Genomic DNA, 17,212 nt, shown 5'->3' with positions numbered 1-17,212 from the left:
ATGTCTCCACCCCAATCATAATTATAGTTGAGGGAGGAGCTGATCAATGCTTTATACAGCTGTGTTCACTTTCAGACTCTGGACAGATTCTTCTCATAGGGAGCTCACTTTGAGCAGTGGATAAAGCTCAGTACTAGATGATTTGTGAGGCACGTGTTCTGTCCCCAGAAACATAATTTTTGCTTTTACGTTTGGCTGTTTGCATTTTTTAAATTTTTATTGTAAAGGTGTTGTACAGAGGAGTTACAGCTACATAGATCAGGGAATGAATATATTTCTTTCTTAAACAGTGTCACTGCTTCTTGGTTTTCTCCCAGTATTTTCCCTCATGATCCCCATCTTCGACCAGTTGTTCATTTTCAACAAAGCTTGCTTTGTGCTAGATTTGAACAGAAAAAGGTTCAAGGACAGCACCCAGGCCCTAAGTCAAGCCCAAGGATGGAAAAAAAATTATTACATACAGGCCTGGGCCGGGGCTGGGGCCGGGGAGGAGTTCGAGGGGTTCCATGCTAGCATGGCCACTTTGGGTGGGTTGAGGCTTTTGGTGTGCCCTTCATTAAAGCAGCAGGGGCCAGGCTGGGCTCTGGAAGTGGGAAACAGTTGCCCGGCTGGAAAATGCCGGTCCATTCCCGAGGGGATGAGAAGGAGCCGAATCATCACGATGAGATGGAGGTGGACAATGTCGAGAATGAGGGGAGCAGTTGGGAAGATGAGGACACAGAGAGCTCGCCAGTCTCCGAGGATGGAGACAGCTCAGAAATGCACGGTGACGACTGTGAAAGAAGAATGGAATGCTTAGATAAAATATCCAATCTTGAAAAGCAGTTTACCGATCTGAAAGATCAACTTTATAAAGAATGATTAAGTCAAGTGGATGCAAAACTACAAGAAGTCGTAGCTGGAAAAGCACCAGAATATTTGGAAACAATGGCAACTTTACAAGAAAATATGCAAATTCATACAAAGGTAGCAGGAATCTACAGAGAGCTCTGCTTGGAATCTGTAAAGAACAAGTATGAATGTGAAATTCAAGCTTCTCGCCAGCATTGTGAGGGTGAAAAGCTTTTGCTGTATGATACAGTTCAAAGTGAGCTGGAGGAGAAAATCAGAAGGCTTGAGGAGGACAGGCACAGCATTGACATCACCTCAGAGCTGTGGAATGATGAACCTCAGTCACGAAAAAAGAGGAAGGACCCCTGCAGTCCTGATAAGAAGCCAGATGTTGTTTCAGGTCCATATATACTTTACATGCTGCAAGGTCTTGATATTGGTGAAGACCGGACGACAATGAGAAAGGCAATAGCTACACTGGGTCCACATAGAGTGAAAACAGAATTGCCTGTGAAGCTGGAAAAGCATCTGCACAGTGCCAGGTCCAAAGAGGGGAGACTCTTATTATGACGGCAAGTGGTATATACGTGGACAAACAATCTGCATTGATAAGAAAGATGAATGTCCTACAAATGCTGTAATTACACTGAACCATGATGAAGTTTGGTTTAAGAGGCCTGATGGAAGCAAATCTAAGCTTTACATTTCACAGTTACAGAAAGGAAAATATTCAATTAAACATTCATAATTGTGATTTAAGTGTTATCTAAATATACCTTATTAGTGTTACCAAGTGTGATGTGCCTTGGGAGTTAAAAATGTATTCAGTAACTTAATATTCTATCCAATTATAAGAGAATATGTAGTTCTAGGTAGTACTCTTAGGTAGACCTCATATTTATGTAAGTTTAGGAAACTGATAACAACTTAATCATGATTGTTACATTTATTTGGCTTTTAAGTCCAGTGACCAGGAAGTATATATGTAGGCATTTCTTACTGATTTTTTTCTTTTTAAAGAAATTATATGAATTGTCTCATCTGTATGGAACCATGACTAGGTTGATCTGCATTTTAAAAAAGCATTGCATATGTTTGTAAATAAGATGGGTAAATGTTTCCTATACATGATTTGTACTAGTACATTGGTTTTAATCAGAATGAAATTTAAGGATATGTATGTGAAGTTGTATAGATGTCATCAGCTTATTTAAAACTGATGGCCTGAACCTTAAAATCTTGTTTGACTCAAATGAAACGAGTAGGTTGGAAAGGTAAAAGGAGCACTTCTGTAGAGTAGCTTTCCTTCTCCTCTTCCTTGATTCTATGGTGGTGTCCTGTTTTTATAAAGTATGCTTAGTGTTAATTAGTAAGGTATGTGTCAAATGTTACAATGTTTCTATCTGTATTCCTGCAACCCCTTAGAGGGCAGGTGTTTGTGCCTGTATTTATGATGCACTGTGTGTGTGGTGAACAGTGATGGCAGTATTGTGGTCTTGCTGGGGTTGTCTCAGCTTTTGGAACAGATGTGTAGTATTTTTCAGAGTCAAGCTAAGTCCTTATTCTAATTGTATTCCTAGGGCCAAAATAGCAGGAATGATTTCTCTGAATCTTTCCCAGAATAACACTTTTGTCTTTGGTGTTTTCATACATTATGTCCATGTGGTGCAATTTAGACAGTGTTGGCCTTTCTCCCCTTAGCTCCATTCATGATGAAGTCCCAAAGCCTAAGGAACAGTGCAAAGGATTGAAGCCCTTCATACAGCAGGCTGTGTGCATGTTTAGGGTACAACCAAATCAAGGATTCCTAGTGATCTTGTGCACTTTTATCTGGTATAGTTAGACTTAAGTAACAAGGAAGAAATGAACTTACTAAAGCAGGCTGGCTGCATGATTCCATTGTTTTTTCTTACTATTTTACCTCTGCAGACCATCCTGTGCAGATTACCACATGACAGTTGCCAAATTTTCACTTGCTGACTTCTGAAATTCAGTATGAGCGGTTAGACTCCATTTTTCTGTTTCCCATTAACCTTAGCAACTGCACATAATGTCATAATCCAATGGTATTTGACAGTATTTATATATACGTTTGAGAAGCATTTTAATGGGATTTGTATTTTTAAATTTAGTATGAAATAAAAAGATGTGTTTAAGTGAAAAATTATTATATATATATATATATACTGTTATCTGTTATAGAAGCCAGGTGAAAAATTATTATATATACATATATATATATACTGTTATCTGTTATAGAAGCCAGGAGTTCAGTCTAGCATGCACAAAGACCTAGGTTCAATACCTAGGTACCGCATAAATAGAAAAGACTGGAAGTCCTCCTGTTTAATATAGTATTAAAATTCGTATCCAGAGCAATAAGGAAAGGAACGATCATAAAGAGGACCCAAATAGGGAAAGAGGAAGTTAAACTTTCCCTGTTTGCAGATGACATGATTTTGTATTTCAAAAACCCTATAGACTCCACTCCCAAGTTGCTTGAGCTGAATGAAAAGTTTGGCAAAGTAGCAGGGTATAAAATTAACCCTCAACAGGAGTTTGCCTAGTGGTAGACTGCTTGCCTAGCATGCACAAAGACCCGGGTGTGATTCCTCGGTACAACATACGTAGAAAAAAGCCAGAAGTGATGCTGTGGCTCTAGTGGTAGAGCTATAGCCTGCAGAAATCCAAGAATAGTGCTTAGGCCCTGAGTTCGAGACTCAGGAGGGCAAAAAAATCAACTGCTTTCATGTATGCCAACAACTAGAAGAGTGAAGCAGAAATCAAGAAGGCAATTTCTCTTGCAAGAACCTCAAAGAAAATAAAGTACTTAGGAATTAATTAAGAAAGTATTGGACCTTTATGATAAGAACTTTAAAAATTGAAAAAGGAAATTAAAGCAGAACTGAGGAATTGGAGAAAAAAGAGGAAATTGAGGGGTAAGTTTAATCTCAGTAGACACAAGTGAAAAAAAGACTATACTATAAGTGTGAAATAAAGTTAGTTGTACTTGTTAGATAATACCCAGACTTTGTCAGAAACCACACAGACATAACAGGTACAAAAAACAAAGGAAAGTTCATTGCCAGCCAAAGGACCCAGCAAGACCCCTTCTCACACACTCCTGAGAAGAAGCACTATTGTCTGTGGTAACCTATATACCCTGTGGGGTTTGGGGGCAGAGAGAAGGTGGAGATCCTGGAGTGGAAGTGAGGACTAGGGGCTTCATCATTGGTGGACTAGGATTTAAGGCTGCTGTCCAAATGTTAGGTAAGGGGCTCAGCAGATGCTCAGACCTGAAGGTCACTGTAGGGGATCCTGTAGCCTTATATGGTTTACACCCTCCCAGAGGAGTGTCATCCCAAAGTTTAGGAGTGTGAGCTAGCTATTTACTGCCATAATCACAGGGCATGGTGTTGCTTGTGCAGGGCACACTAAGCTTATAGGGGAAAAAGCAGGGAGAAGAGGTCTTGAGCCACCACTGATTATTTCCAGCTTTGACCAAATGGACCTGGGAAGGGTTATGCTAAGCTACAAGCTAAGCTGTGGGAGAGGAGGTCCCTGGGTCTACACTATCAATATTTTTAAGACATTTGTTTTAGGGGAAAAAAAGTAGGTGCAAAGAAATATATCTGTAAATGTGAAATTTAACAATAAATTCATTGTACAAATATCGAGGGTGGTAGGAAAGAAATTTTACCATTCACAGCTCTTGCTTTATTCCACTTGAGTCACGGGGCCATTCACAGTTTTCTGGTGGTTAATCATTGATAGTGTTGTAAGGAAACTTAGTTCTGAGAAGCAGAGAAACCATCACTTCAAAGGCCAAATTATGAGTCTTTTTTTTTCAGCAGTCCCAGGGCTTAAACTCAGGGCCTGAACACTGTCCTTGGGCTTCCTCAAGGCTAAAGGCCTTTTGCTTGAGCTAAAGCACCACTTCTAGCTTTTTCTATGTATGTGGTACCTAGGAGTGGAACCCGGGTCTTTGTGCATGGTAGGCAATCATTCTATCACTAGAGAGCCAGAGGACTACTATGTTTTTTTCATTGTATGTTTTTGGCTCCTTTATTTTATTTTATTTTATTTCTGGGTCCTCTATTCTGTTCCATTGGTCTTCAGCTCTATTTTTGAGCCAATACCCGGCTGTTTTTGTTATGATGGCTGCATAGTAGAACTTAATTTCTTTCTTTAGACCTCTACAGTTTTCACTGAGTAGATCCTATACATAATTAACGAGGTTAATTCCTAGATATTTTACTCTTTCTGAGAATATTGTTCATGGGATTCTTTTCTTGGCATCTTCCTGGTAGTATCCCTGATCTTATTGATTTGAGTCTCCTTTATTCATTAATCTTGCAAGAGTCCTGCCTCTTTTATTAATTATTTCAAAATACCAGCTTTTAAAATTGTTTTTGTATATAATCTTTTCTTTAATTTCTTGCTGGGCATGGTGACTCACGTCTGTAATCATTAGCTACTCAGGAGGCTGAGATCTGTGGATTGAGGTTCAAAGCCAGCCCAGCTACTACAAACCTATGAGACTTTGATCTTCAATTAATCACCAGAAAACCAGAAGTAGTGATGTGGCTCAATGGTTAGGGTGGAAGCCTTGAGCTGAAGATCTCAGGGATAACGCCCAGGCCCACAGTTTTAATCCCATGACAGAAAAAAATAATTTTTCCTTGATTTCTGCCCTCATCTTTGTTATCGCTCTCCATCTAGTAGCTTTGATTTTAATTTTTTCTTGTTTTTCTAGCTGTTCTAATTGGATTATGAAATTATTTGCTTGGTCTACTTCTGTTTTCCTTATATGTGTCCTTACAACTATGAACTTTCCCCTCAGCACTGCTTTTACTATATCCCAGAGATTCAATTGGGATATATTTTCATTTTCATTGACGTGTAAGAATGTTCTAAGGCCTTTAATATGTTTTGTGATCCAGCTGTTATTTAGCAGTGTGCTGTTCAAACTCCATGTATTTTGAGTAATTCCTGCAGTATGCTTTTTTGTTAAGAACTGTGGTTGATTCCACTATGATATGATAGGATGCAAGGGATTATGTCAATTCTCTTGTATTTGCTTAGATTCTCTGTGTGAACTATATGATTTATTTTGGAGAATGACCCATGTGCTACTGAGAATAATGTACTGAGTTGTTATTGGGTGGAAGACTCTGCAGTATCTGTTAAGTCCATTTGGTTTATGGTGTCATTTAGTTCAGAGGCTTCTTTGCTTATCCTCTGTTTAGGTGACCTGTCCATTGGTGAAAGTGGGGTATTGAAGCTTACCATTACTATTGTGTTTGTGTCTGTCTTGTTCTGTAAGTCTGAGAGTGATTGTTTAATGTAGTTAGGTCCTCCATTGTTTGCTGCTTATTACTTGATGACTGTGATTTCCTCTTCATGTTTCCTTATTGTTCCTTTTATTGTCATGTAATTACCTTTTTCGTCTTTTTCATTTTAGTGAGTACATTTTATCAGATTCCACTACACTATGTCTACTGCTGCCTTTTTTTTTTTGCCTGTCGCTGACTTGAGTTCAGAGTGTGAACACTGTCCTTGGATCTTCTCAAGGCTAGAGTTCTACCCCTTGAGCCAGAGCAGCACTTCTGGCTTCTATCTTTGACTGTGAGATGGATCTCTTAGAGCCAACAAATGGATGAAATGCTTTTTCTGATGCAATCTGCAGTTCTTTTTTCTTTTGATTGGAGAGGTGAGTCTGTTAATGTTTAGTTATAGAGAGCTGTGTAATGTTTCCTACCATTTTCTTTCTTTCCTGTGTTTTGCTTCTTTCCTTTTCCTGTTCTTACTAAATTGATCTTCTATTGACTTCTATCTGATGTGGTTCCCTGATTTTAATTATTTTCTTCAGATTGTATTTCTCTTTCCAGTATTTTTTTGTAGTTCTGGCTTAGTGCCCATGAATTTCTGTAATCTGTGTTGATCATGAAAGGTTTTAGTCTCACCATCAAATGTAAATGCTAGGTTTTGTGAGTAAATGAGTTTGGGTTGGCAGTTGTTCATCTTCTTAGCTTGAATGGTTCCTTTCTCGACTCTCCTCACATTGAGAGTTTGTATGGAAAGGTACCCAGTGATTCTGAATCTTTTTTTCATTTAATATAGCTCTTTCTTTAATTTTGAAGCATTTAAAATCAGTTCTTTGCTACTCTGGTCTAATGATTTTATTATGATGTATCTAAAAGTGTTTCTTCTAGGATCCTGTGTACTAGGTTTTCTCTATGCTTCTGCTATGAGGGTGAGATTTTCTCTCTTAACACTGGGGAAGTTTTCTGTAATAATCTTTAATGAATGAATGTTGCATCCCTCTATTATGGTACTCCTCCCACACACTGATTCCTGTCATACGTGCATTTGATTCTAGGCTTTGTCTGCCAATTCTTGGACCTCCCTTTGGTAATTTCTGTGTGGTGTTTTTTTTTTTTTTACTATATGACTTTCTACTCCACCTTCTCTGATTTATCTTTTACTCCTGATATTCTGTTTTCCATCTCACTTATTCTGTTTCTTATTCTTTCAATTGTGGCTTGCACTGAGGAAATTGACCTGTTTACGGTTCTTATATGGTCCTCAGAGTGTTACTTTGATCTTTTAACAATGCATCTACTGTGTATTTTTCTCTACATCTTTTTAAGTCTTGGATTTCCGTTGTAATCTTTTTTTGTGCTCTTTCCTTTTATTTCTTTGGTCATTCCTGTTCTCATATCTCTAATGGTTCTTTTGTCTTCCATTTCCTCTTCACTCCCACTGGACTTCTCTTTTGAATTGATGTTGGCTTTTGGGTTTGGTTGCAGTCTTGACTGTCCATAGATCTTGTAATCTTTCTTGGTGATCTACCTATTTAGGTTCAGAAAATGTGAGGACTGGGGCCCAAGCTCTGCCTATTGGTGTCCAACAGGTTGCAGCCTTTCCTTGACCTAGGCTTGTGCCTGCTGGGTGGCCTAACCCCATGGCTAATGTGCTTTGTCACTTGGCAGCTCCTGGTAGTGGGGGAGCTCTTCCAGCCGCTGGAGAAGGCACACTATTCCCAGCTCCAGTTAAGGCCCAGAAGCCTAGGCAGCTTGAGTTCCCACTTGTGATGCACTTGATGGCATATCCCAGTGGGTAGAGGATACTCCTCCAGTTGCCAGAGCTTGTGTGTGATTCATGGCTTCACCTGGACCTGTGGATCAGGCTGTTTGAATTCCCAACCACAGCCAGTTGGCTTGGGAGTTTCCAGTGTGTGGGGCATGCTCCATCGGCCTGGTTCCATGGAGACTGCTGGAGCTTGCTGGAGTTTCCTGGTATCAGTAGGACTAGTGGCCAAGGTGCTTAGAATTCCCACCATGAGCAAGTTGGCTTGGGAAGTGCCAGCAGGTGGTATGCTCCTCTACTGGGCTGCTGTGGTGCACTGGTGTTTCACAGTTTCAGTAGGGTTGGTGGCCCAGGTGGTTTGAAATCCCATGTAGAGGAGATCTGGTTTTGGAGGTGTCAGCAGGTGTGGCATACTCCACTGGCTGCTGGGGCACACAGACCTTTATGGGGTGGAACTCTGCAAGGGCATGGGTTCTAGTCCATGCTTTCTCTCCTGGTAGCCCATACTGTGGGGAATTCTGGGTCCTGTGGCCTTCCAGGCCAGCAGGTCAGGTATGGGGTGTGAGGTAGCATTCTGTCTGCTTTGGCCTCCACAAATGTGCTGTTCCTTCTGGGGTGGGAGTGGGAAGGGCCCAGGTCAAGCTCTTTACCTCACTGCCAGCTCTTTTTCCCGTGGGTGTTGGGGGAGGTTCTGCAGCCTGGTACTCACTGTTTCTGGGCCTGGTTAATGGCTGTCCAGTGATTCTGTGGAAGATTTTTGTACCTATGTTCTGGAGTTTCCTGATTGCCAGGCTGACGCCATACTGTGTTGTGCTGATTGTGGACTGAGCAGTGTGGAAGTGGGAATTCTCCAGGTCTGGTTTCAGGGTTCCTATGGTCCCTGTCTCTGTCTGTGCTGTCCAGGTCTGGCATGGTGAGAATTTCCTCTGTTTGGGTTCTGTGGTCCACTGATGTTTCCAAAGTCCAAGGTGACATCAGGCTGCTTTCACAGCTTAGCAGTGGTGACCCAGGGAAGGTGGAGGGGTTATTTGCAATTCACTCTTTGGATGTGCAGATTCTGAGGGTTGGTTCTTTTTTTTCTCTTGTACTTCATTCCTTTGATTTTTTGCTTGCTAGGATTTTATTGTTGTCTATTTCTTAGGAGAACTGCATGTTGGAACCCCAACTCTTTTTGCTTGGAGAACGCAGGGGATTTCCCTACTTTTCCAGCACCATCTTGAATATGCCGCCTGATTTTGAAGACAACATTTTGTTTTTTCTTCTCCTGAAGACTGAGTTCACATAGAATACGTTTACACCCTAATGAAAATTTTTCTACATGCAAAAATTACAAGCACTTGCTCTGTGTCCCAATCCAAACTTTACATACAAGGAATCTCAAAGAATCTTTCTAAAATGCATACAAGTGTAAAATAGCATTGCAATCAAATTACTTCACAGATTAACATTTTTAGGTAACTTGTTCAATCGAATTACCTCTGACTGATGGAGAGATTTTTTTTTTTTATCGGGCATGGGACTTGAACTCTGGAACTGGGTGTTGTCCCTGAGCTTTTTAGATCAAGGTTACCACCCTACCCCTTGAGTCATACTACCACTTCTGCTTTTCTGGTCATTAATTGGGGACAAGAGCCTCACGGATTTTAATGTCTGCCCTGGCTTTGAACCGCAATACTCAGATATTAGCCTCCTGAATAGCTAGGATTACAGGTGATGTGCTCAGATTTTGGGGTCCCTAAAGACCACCAAGGATCTGAATCCGATGTAAGAGCACGAGATTCTTTATTGCAAGCTCGAACGTGGACTCACAGCCAACACCGACACAGCAGGTCTGAGTTTAGAGAGTACCGACTTCCTGTTGTACAATGTTTTTATAGGGTTAGCTCAAAGGGTTGATGTATTATGAATTGATTGGCTAGTGTTAGAGGATACGTGTGCAGATCATGATTAGGGGATACATGGCAAGCTCTCAGGCAGCTGGAGGACAGCTGGCAGGATATCTCAATGGTTATTTTATCCTAGGGCCTCAAATCACTGAGAGTAGTCTGTAATTTATTACTTTCTTTGAAACTGCTACCTCTGCTGGTTTAGAATCAGTTCACAGTGACCTTGTGGCGGGGCCTGCTTAATAATAACTTTTTACTGAAGTTCATCTTCAAAATTAATTTAGGCTTTCCAGTGTGAGCCACTATAACTGGCCTTGATGAAGAGATTTTTTAAGACATAGATATTTGGCAGGAAATTGTGAAATGCAAGAAGGTATGTACAGTGATGGACAGTTATGTCTGCATTCTTTATTCTCCATTTGAATTCCGAGATCCCATCCCCTGAACTTTGGTCATGAAAATCTGCAGAACAAGATGGTCTAGGGCAGAGGCCTGAAACTGACATCCCAGGATTGTAAGTGACTGGAACTATGTGATGGAGGTCATGGCCATTAACAGACCCCAGTAGAGCTGTGCAGGCTGCCAGGTAGGAGTGGTCCCTAACTGACCCCATGTGGGAGGGACTGCCTAGGAGAAGTTCAGATGCAACTGTCAGTGGGCCTTTAGCATTCTGCCTGCATCACAAAATTCTGGCCACACCTCCAATTTTTCATGTTGCTCTGACCAATGGGATACAAGAATTGAGGTCCCACCCACATTCCATGCTGCCCAGTAACAGCAGGATTCCCTCTATTAGCTCACACCACTACAGGAGTTGAGGGATGTAGAGGTGGTGAGTGGTGAGTGAGCAAATCGAGGTGACATTGCAGATATCGTTGGAGGTAGACAGAGTTATTGGTGATTGTGAGAAGTGAGTGGAGTTTAGAGCCTGGGAATGTGGCCGCCCCACCTTCGCCGTCCCAGTGCTGGGATGTCTGAGCAGACGAGAAGAAAAAAGGTAGCTGCAGGAAGGAAAATACTGCAGGAATACCAGCAGAGAAATCATCCTGATAGACCTGCAGCATCCAAGAACAAGAAGAACACTAGAGAGGGAGGTAAACCCAAGACAAACACCTCTGGGGACTGTCCTGTACTCAAGGGGGCAGCCCAAGACCACACATGCCCTGAGCCTCCCCCTCCAATGAGCACTGTCACAGCTGCCAGAGGGAAAGGGGTCACAGGTCATAGTCACACCGAGGACCTGGAAAGGCAATGCCAGCACCTGGTGCTTGCCCTGGACTCCAGCACCACACACATCCAGCAGCTGTATAGAGACATCCAACAACTGAACCAAGAGAAGGAAGACCTGCAAGATCAACAGAGGGAGGAGAACCAGAAGATGGCCTGTCTGCAGGAAGCCCTGAGAGCAGAGCTGGAGCAGCACAAGCTGTGCATACACATGCTGAGCTCAGAGAAATGGGATTTGCAGTCTGCCCTGGCCCACATGCAGCAGGTGACCAGTGAAAGACCACTGGTGCAGGAGAGGCTCACCAGCCGCCTGCAGGCTGCAGAGCAGCGCGTGGCAGAGCTAGAGATGACCTTGTCTGCAGACTGCACCAAGCAGATGGAGGCCGAGCAGAACAACATAGAGCTCCTGAAAGCCCTGAACCGTGTGAAGTTGCAGCTCCAGGCGAAGGCAAGACTCTGTGAAGACCTGGAGGACGAGAACACAGTGCTACAGGAGAGGCTGGAAGAACTCCTGACCGAGAAGGCCGCCATGAAGATCCAAGTGCACGAGGGCCAGCAGGCACTAGAGGAGCAGGCAGCATTGGAAAGTCAACTCAACCACATGAGAGAGATGGTGAGAGCATTGCAGTTGTAGAGAGACACCTTTGCAGAGGACCTGAGGGTAGAGAGGTGCACGGGGCAAGAGAAGGTCCAGCAGCTGGCAGAACAGGTGAGCCAGCTGAGAGAGGAGAAGGAGCAGGGGCTGGGGCAGGTTGGGGAGCTGGAGAGCAGGCTGGTGGAGCTGAGAAAGCAGCTGTCAGAGCTGCAGCCCCCGCCGCCCCCCGCAGGCCCATGTGAGGCTGAGCAGCAGCTGCAAGCCCAGGCCCTGCAGTGGCAGCAGGAGCTCAAGACCGTGCAGGAGCAGCTTCACATGCAGGTGGAGGAGAACCAGAGCCTCAGTCTCCAGTACCTGGAGCAGCAGCAGCGGCTGTGGATCCTGGAGAAGAAGGCTGAGGAGTGGGATCAGCACGCTGAGGATCGGCGCAAGATCCTGGAGACGATGGAAAAGGAGCCGAGACCATGAGATGCACCCTGGTGCTCAACCGAGAGCTCAAGGAACAGCTGGGCCAGCTGCAGGATGCCTTGCAGAGGCTGAGCGCTGAGAAGGGGGAGCTGGCCAGCCTCCTGCACTCAGCGCAGCAGGAGAAGACAACCCTGCAGGAGAAGCTGGCCAATCTGGAGGAGAAGTTGGGAGAAGACAAAGAGATGGTTGGGTTGCAGAGCCAAGTGGCTGAGGAGCTGCAGCATCTGCGTGACAAGAACCTGGCCCAGATGCAGGAGCTCATAGCCACGAGGGAACAGCACAGAGCCTCCAGCCAGCAGCTGAGCTCCGAGAAGGAGGCCCTGCAGCAGCACCTGCGGAGGCAGACCCACCTGCTGGAGCAGCTGCAGCAGGAGCAGGTGCAGAGCAAGATGCTGGCCCAGATGGAGAGGGACAAGTTCCAGGACACTCTGCAGTGCCTGGAAGCCACCAGACATGAGAATGCACAGCTTCAGGCCCAGCTGAGCTCCCTGGCTTTTCCCAGGGAAGGAGGAGGCCTGCGCAGAGAAGAAGACGAGGGTGAGGAGGCGACTGCCCCCGATGGGACTGTCCCCGAGGAGGTGGACAACCCCCAAAGCATGTGTGATTTTTACGAGGAAGCACTGTCCATTGCAGAGTGCAAGAAGGCGAGGCTCAGCCGGCAGCTGCAGGAGCAGCAGGCCCGCTGTGGTTGCCTGAGTCAGCTGGCAGCACAGTGGCAGAGAAATCTGGAGGGCCAGGCCCTCTTCCCCAAGCGCTGGATCCATGGCTTGTTTGGGAAGAGGAAGGAGGAAGCGCAGGCGCCCAAGAAGCTGAAGATCTGCTTCCACGAAGACCTGGCTGCCCAGGTGGATGGCCAGTGTGCAATGGATGACCTCCAGCGTCGCTGCAGCCAGCTGGCACAGCACGTGAGCGCCCTGGAAGAGACCATCGTTTCCTACAAAGAGCAGATGGGAGTCCTGGAGAAGCTGTGTCAGGAAAAAGACGAGTGTGTCAGCCAGCTGTCCCAGGAGAAGAGGAAGAAGAAGAAGGAGCTGCAGGAGCTGCTGCTGTGCCTTGCAGGGGAGGGCACAGAGTGCCAGGAGAAGATGCTGGCAGCCTCCCCGGACCCTGCTGCCCAGGCCCCCTCACACCTCTCGGGGCCCCTGAAGATGGAAGTCAGGAAGGTCCAGCAAGAGTTGGAAGGCGTGTGTCTTGAAGAAAACTTGGCACCTGTCCGTGAAGAGGCTGGGGCCCCTGGGCCCCTGGAGAATCCCACTGCAGAGCCTCCTGTGCAGCTGCTGCCTGCTGTGCAAGCCCACGGAGACCCCGAAGTCTTGGGCCAAGAGTCCTGCCTCCCTTTCTTCTACAAGGCTGAAGCAAAGGATGTGTTTGACATAATCACCATCTAGATACTGCAAAGATACAATGGGCATGAGAGTTTAATTTAATGGACTGGTCAGGAAAGGGGGGTTAACCACAGGTCAGATAGAGCAGAGGCTGCTGGGAGGTGTCCATATCAAGGCAGGTCTTAAGACTTTATGGGTTCCAGGGAACAGGCCCAGGTCAGGGTTATTATAAGAGGTGAATCCTTTACAAAGGAAGCTGGGAGCAATGACCTTGCTTCATATTAATATTGGATGACACTGATATTAATTAATTATTGGAATGGTTTATAATGTAGTAATATCTTGACTTCATACCCTGATATTATCTATTTTTCAAAAAACCTATACATGACAGTATTATATACATGATTTTAATCATTTAATGTAATAAGTTGGTACACTTATTGTATAGTTAGGCACATTTTCATAATGTACTAAGCTATAAGAGCAATGGAAATAGTCTTGTTTGAATATTATAATGCCATGAGGAATATATTGAGATGACCAAATAGTAAAAACTTTACGAGAGAGAGAGAGAGAGAGAGAGAGAGAGAGAGACAGAGACAGAGACAGAGACAGAGAGACAGAGAGAGAGAGACAGAGAGAGAGACAGAGACACAATGTTCTTAATGGTACATATTTAGAAAACTGACAAACTGTGAGTTTAAAAATTGTAGATGTGCTGTCATTGAAAACACTTTCCAAATTGTTTACAGAATTGTAATCCTAAATGAAAAACATAGAATTTTAGAAGTGCTATAGAAGAATATCTCACATGTCAGTGTTTTTAGTAAACCATACAGCAATATGTTCTATATTATTTCTTGAATAAATAACATTTTCTCTTGCTTTTCTTTTTAATTTTCTGAGTTCACTACATTTACAATTACACATTATACCAGCAAGAATGTATTTTCTTGTTTGAATATTAAAATGCCACAATGGGTTTTTTGAGATGAGTAGCAAAAATTTTAGAAAAGGAAAAACGGTTCTTAACATTGAATATTTGTGAAAGATAAATACTATGAGTAGAAAATGAACTCTTATCAAATGGAGTAAAGAACTGTAATATGAAAAGAATATGGAATTATAAATGTTTAAAATGTTACATATCAACCTTTTTCAGTGAAACATACTGTAGTGATTCTCTTTTTTTTTTGCCAGTCCTGTGCTTGAGCTTGAGCTCAGAGCTTGAGCACTGTCCTTGGACTTTCTCAAGGCTAGAAGCTTTACCATTGAGCCTCAGCACCACTTCTGGTTTTTTTTTTCTATGTATGTGGTACTGAGGAATTGAACTTGGGCCTTTGTGCATGCTAGGCAAGCCCTCTGCCACTAGGCCAAACTCCCAGCCCTGTAATGATTATTTATTGAATAAAATATCTTCTCTAGTTTCTCCTGTTTTCATCTTCCTGATTTAAGGCACATAAAAATTGAAAGTTATTTCTGGAACCCCTTTGTCACTTACAGAGTCTGTTTTTGGGCAATTCTCCTCTTTCCTGTGGCCTCTGACTCCAGAAATTATGTATGTATGTGTATATATATTCATTAACAGGCTCCTGAAAGTGTTTGAATCAAGTTACACTTAACATCAGAATGAAACTGATCAGGACTGTTTTTTCTAGCTCTTTGCAAGCTCTCAAATACAGTCAAAGTAGCCTGCTGAAGTTAAAATGGCCCCTCTCACCCTCTTTTTTGGTTCAGTGGAGCCCTAAGAATTAATTGCTGAATTCCTGTATTTTCCTGAGATGTGACTGAGACAAGAACTTTAGAAGAGCGCTGTTCAGTCCTATTTGAGCAGGTACTGGAATCTTGACCTCCCTGGGCCTTTTTGCCTCCAGTTTGAGCTTTTTGCTATTTATTTGGAGAGAAGTGTCTGTTGGATTCGTTCACCATGGTTGATTTTGATCTGACACCCTCAGGTCTCAAATTGCTGAGTAGGCAGACTTACAAGTATGAGCTTCTGGCTCCTGACAGTGGAAACTAAATATTGTTAGAAGCAGCAGATGATGCCGGGCTCAACTTGTAGGACAAGGTTCAAAGCCAGCCTGGGCACAAAAGGACCTGAGGCCCTTATCTCCAATTAACCTCTAGAAAATGGGAAGTGGGGCTTGGTTCAAGGGTATGACTCTAGCCTTGAGCTGAAGTGCTCAGGGACATCACCCAGGCGGAGATGCAAGAGGGAGCAAAAGAGAAGATACATAATACATCATCTATGGTTACTTCACAATTTAAAATCATTTTAACCAAATGTCTTTTACTGTTAACCTTAGTAAATCAGGAGGCTAGAACCTGAAGATTGGGTGTCAAAGCAAGCATAGGCAGAAAAGCCCTCGGGCTATATATCTCCAACTAGCCACCAAAAAATATTAACTAGAGCTGTAGCTCAAGTGGTAAAATGATAGGCTTGAGTTTAAAGGGAAAAAAAAACTAGAACATTGGCGAGGCCTGAGTTCAAGTCCCATGAGAAGCACACATCCATAAAAAAATCATTTAAAAATATTTTCACATGGGCAGGGAGTATAACCTAGTGTTAGCGTGCTTGCCTAGCATGCATGAAGCGCTGGCTTTGATTCCTCAGTACCACATACACAAAAAAAGCTGGAAGTCACACTGTGACTCAAGTGACATACACTAGCCTTGAGCAAAACTTGTCCAAAGACTGTGCACAGGCCCGGAATTCAAGACCCAGAACTGGCAAAATAAGTAAAGATATACAGAGAGATAGATAGATAGATAGATAGATAGATAGATAGATATTGGTTACATATATGCAATACATATATGCCACTAAAGCTGGGCCATGGTGGCTCATACCTGAAATCCTAGCTACTCAGGAGGCTGAGGTCTGAGGATTTCTGTTCAAAGTCAGCCCAGGCAGGAAAGTCTATGAGACTCTTATTTCCAATTAACTACCAGAAAAACAGAAGAGTTGCTATAGCTCAAATTGGTAGAGTACTGGCCTTGAGCTGAAGAGCTCAGGGTCAGTGTCCTGGCCCAGAGGTACCGCCCTACAACTGATCAAAAAAAATGTTTCTACTGAGCGAATAAAATGCAGAAGCTCAACTAACTCAAGCATTGTTCAGGTGGTTTTAGGATTTTCAGCACAGATGGAGTTTGTCTAGTGTTGCATTCTTTTTTGGTGGTTCTTTCAGTATGATTTGAACATTTCATCTTAAGTGGCTAAAGAAAGAGCTTAGGTCTAAATAAGACTGCCACCAGTAGAAAGTTTTAAGACCCAAGTTAGTGTAAGCACCAGCTTGGAATACCACAGGGACACACAGTCACATCGAAGGAAGAAAAGATTGTCAGCCACAGCTAACAGGATAGCTTTCTTGAGATAGAGACTAGCAACACTCTCTCTGGCATGGAGGACAGTTATATATACCATGGAGACTGAAGGCAAGAGAAGGGGACTGGAGCAGGAAATCTTTCTAGTCGCAGCTGGACACTGAAGGAGCAGAGAGCCAGGGCAGGACATTCTATTGTCGAAGTGTAGCCAGGAAAAACATTCTATATCTTGAACGTAGCTGGGACAATACATATTTCGCAGCTAGACATTAGACAGTGTGTGACCAGGATGGGCACCCAAATTAAGGCAGCAACATGTTGCTGATGCAGTTGGGGCTGGGGGTACATGCAGTTTAGGTGGGAATGGGCAACTGGGGCTGGTAGTGGCTGGTGGATGATCCAAGATGAAGGCTGTCAACACAGAATGGGGGTGAATATGCCAAGAGTTTGGAAAGAATATT

General features: G+C 43.5%; 2 pseudogenes; both read left to right on the top strand.

The window, feature by feature from the left end:
- Window positions 1-615: 615 nt before the first annotated feature.
- On the top strand, window positions 616-1,579 carry LOC150066358 (breast cancer metastasis-suppressor 1-like protein pseudogene; annotated as a pseudogene).
- A 9,112-nt stretch (window positions 1,580-10,691) lies between these two features.
- On the top strand, window positions 10,692-13,487 carry LOC150066357 (golgin subfamily A member 2 pseudogene; annotated as a pseudogene).
- Window positions 13,488-17,212: the final 3,725 nt, after the last annotated feature.

This window comes from Megascapheus bottae, chromosome 2, assembly GCF_031878675.1.
Source record: "Megascapheus bottae isolate mThoBot1 chromosome 2, mThoBot2.hap1, whole genome shotgun sequence".
NCBI classification, from domain to species: Eukaryota; Metazoa; Chordata; class Mammalia; order Rodentia; family Geomyidae; genus Megascapheus; species Megascapheus bottae.
This window is presented reverse-complemented; position numbering and strand designations above follow the sequence as displayed.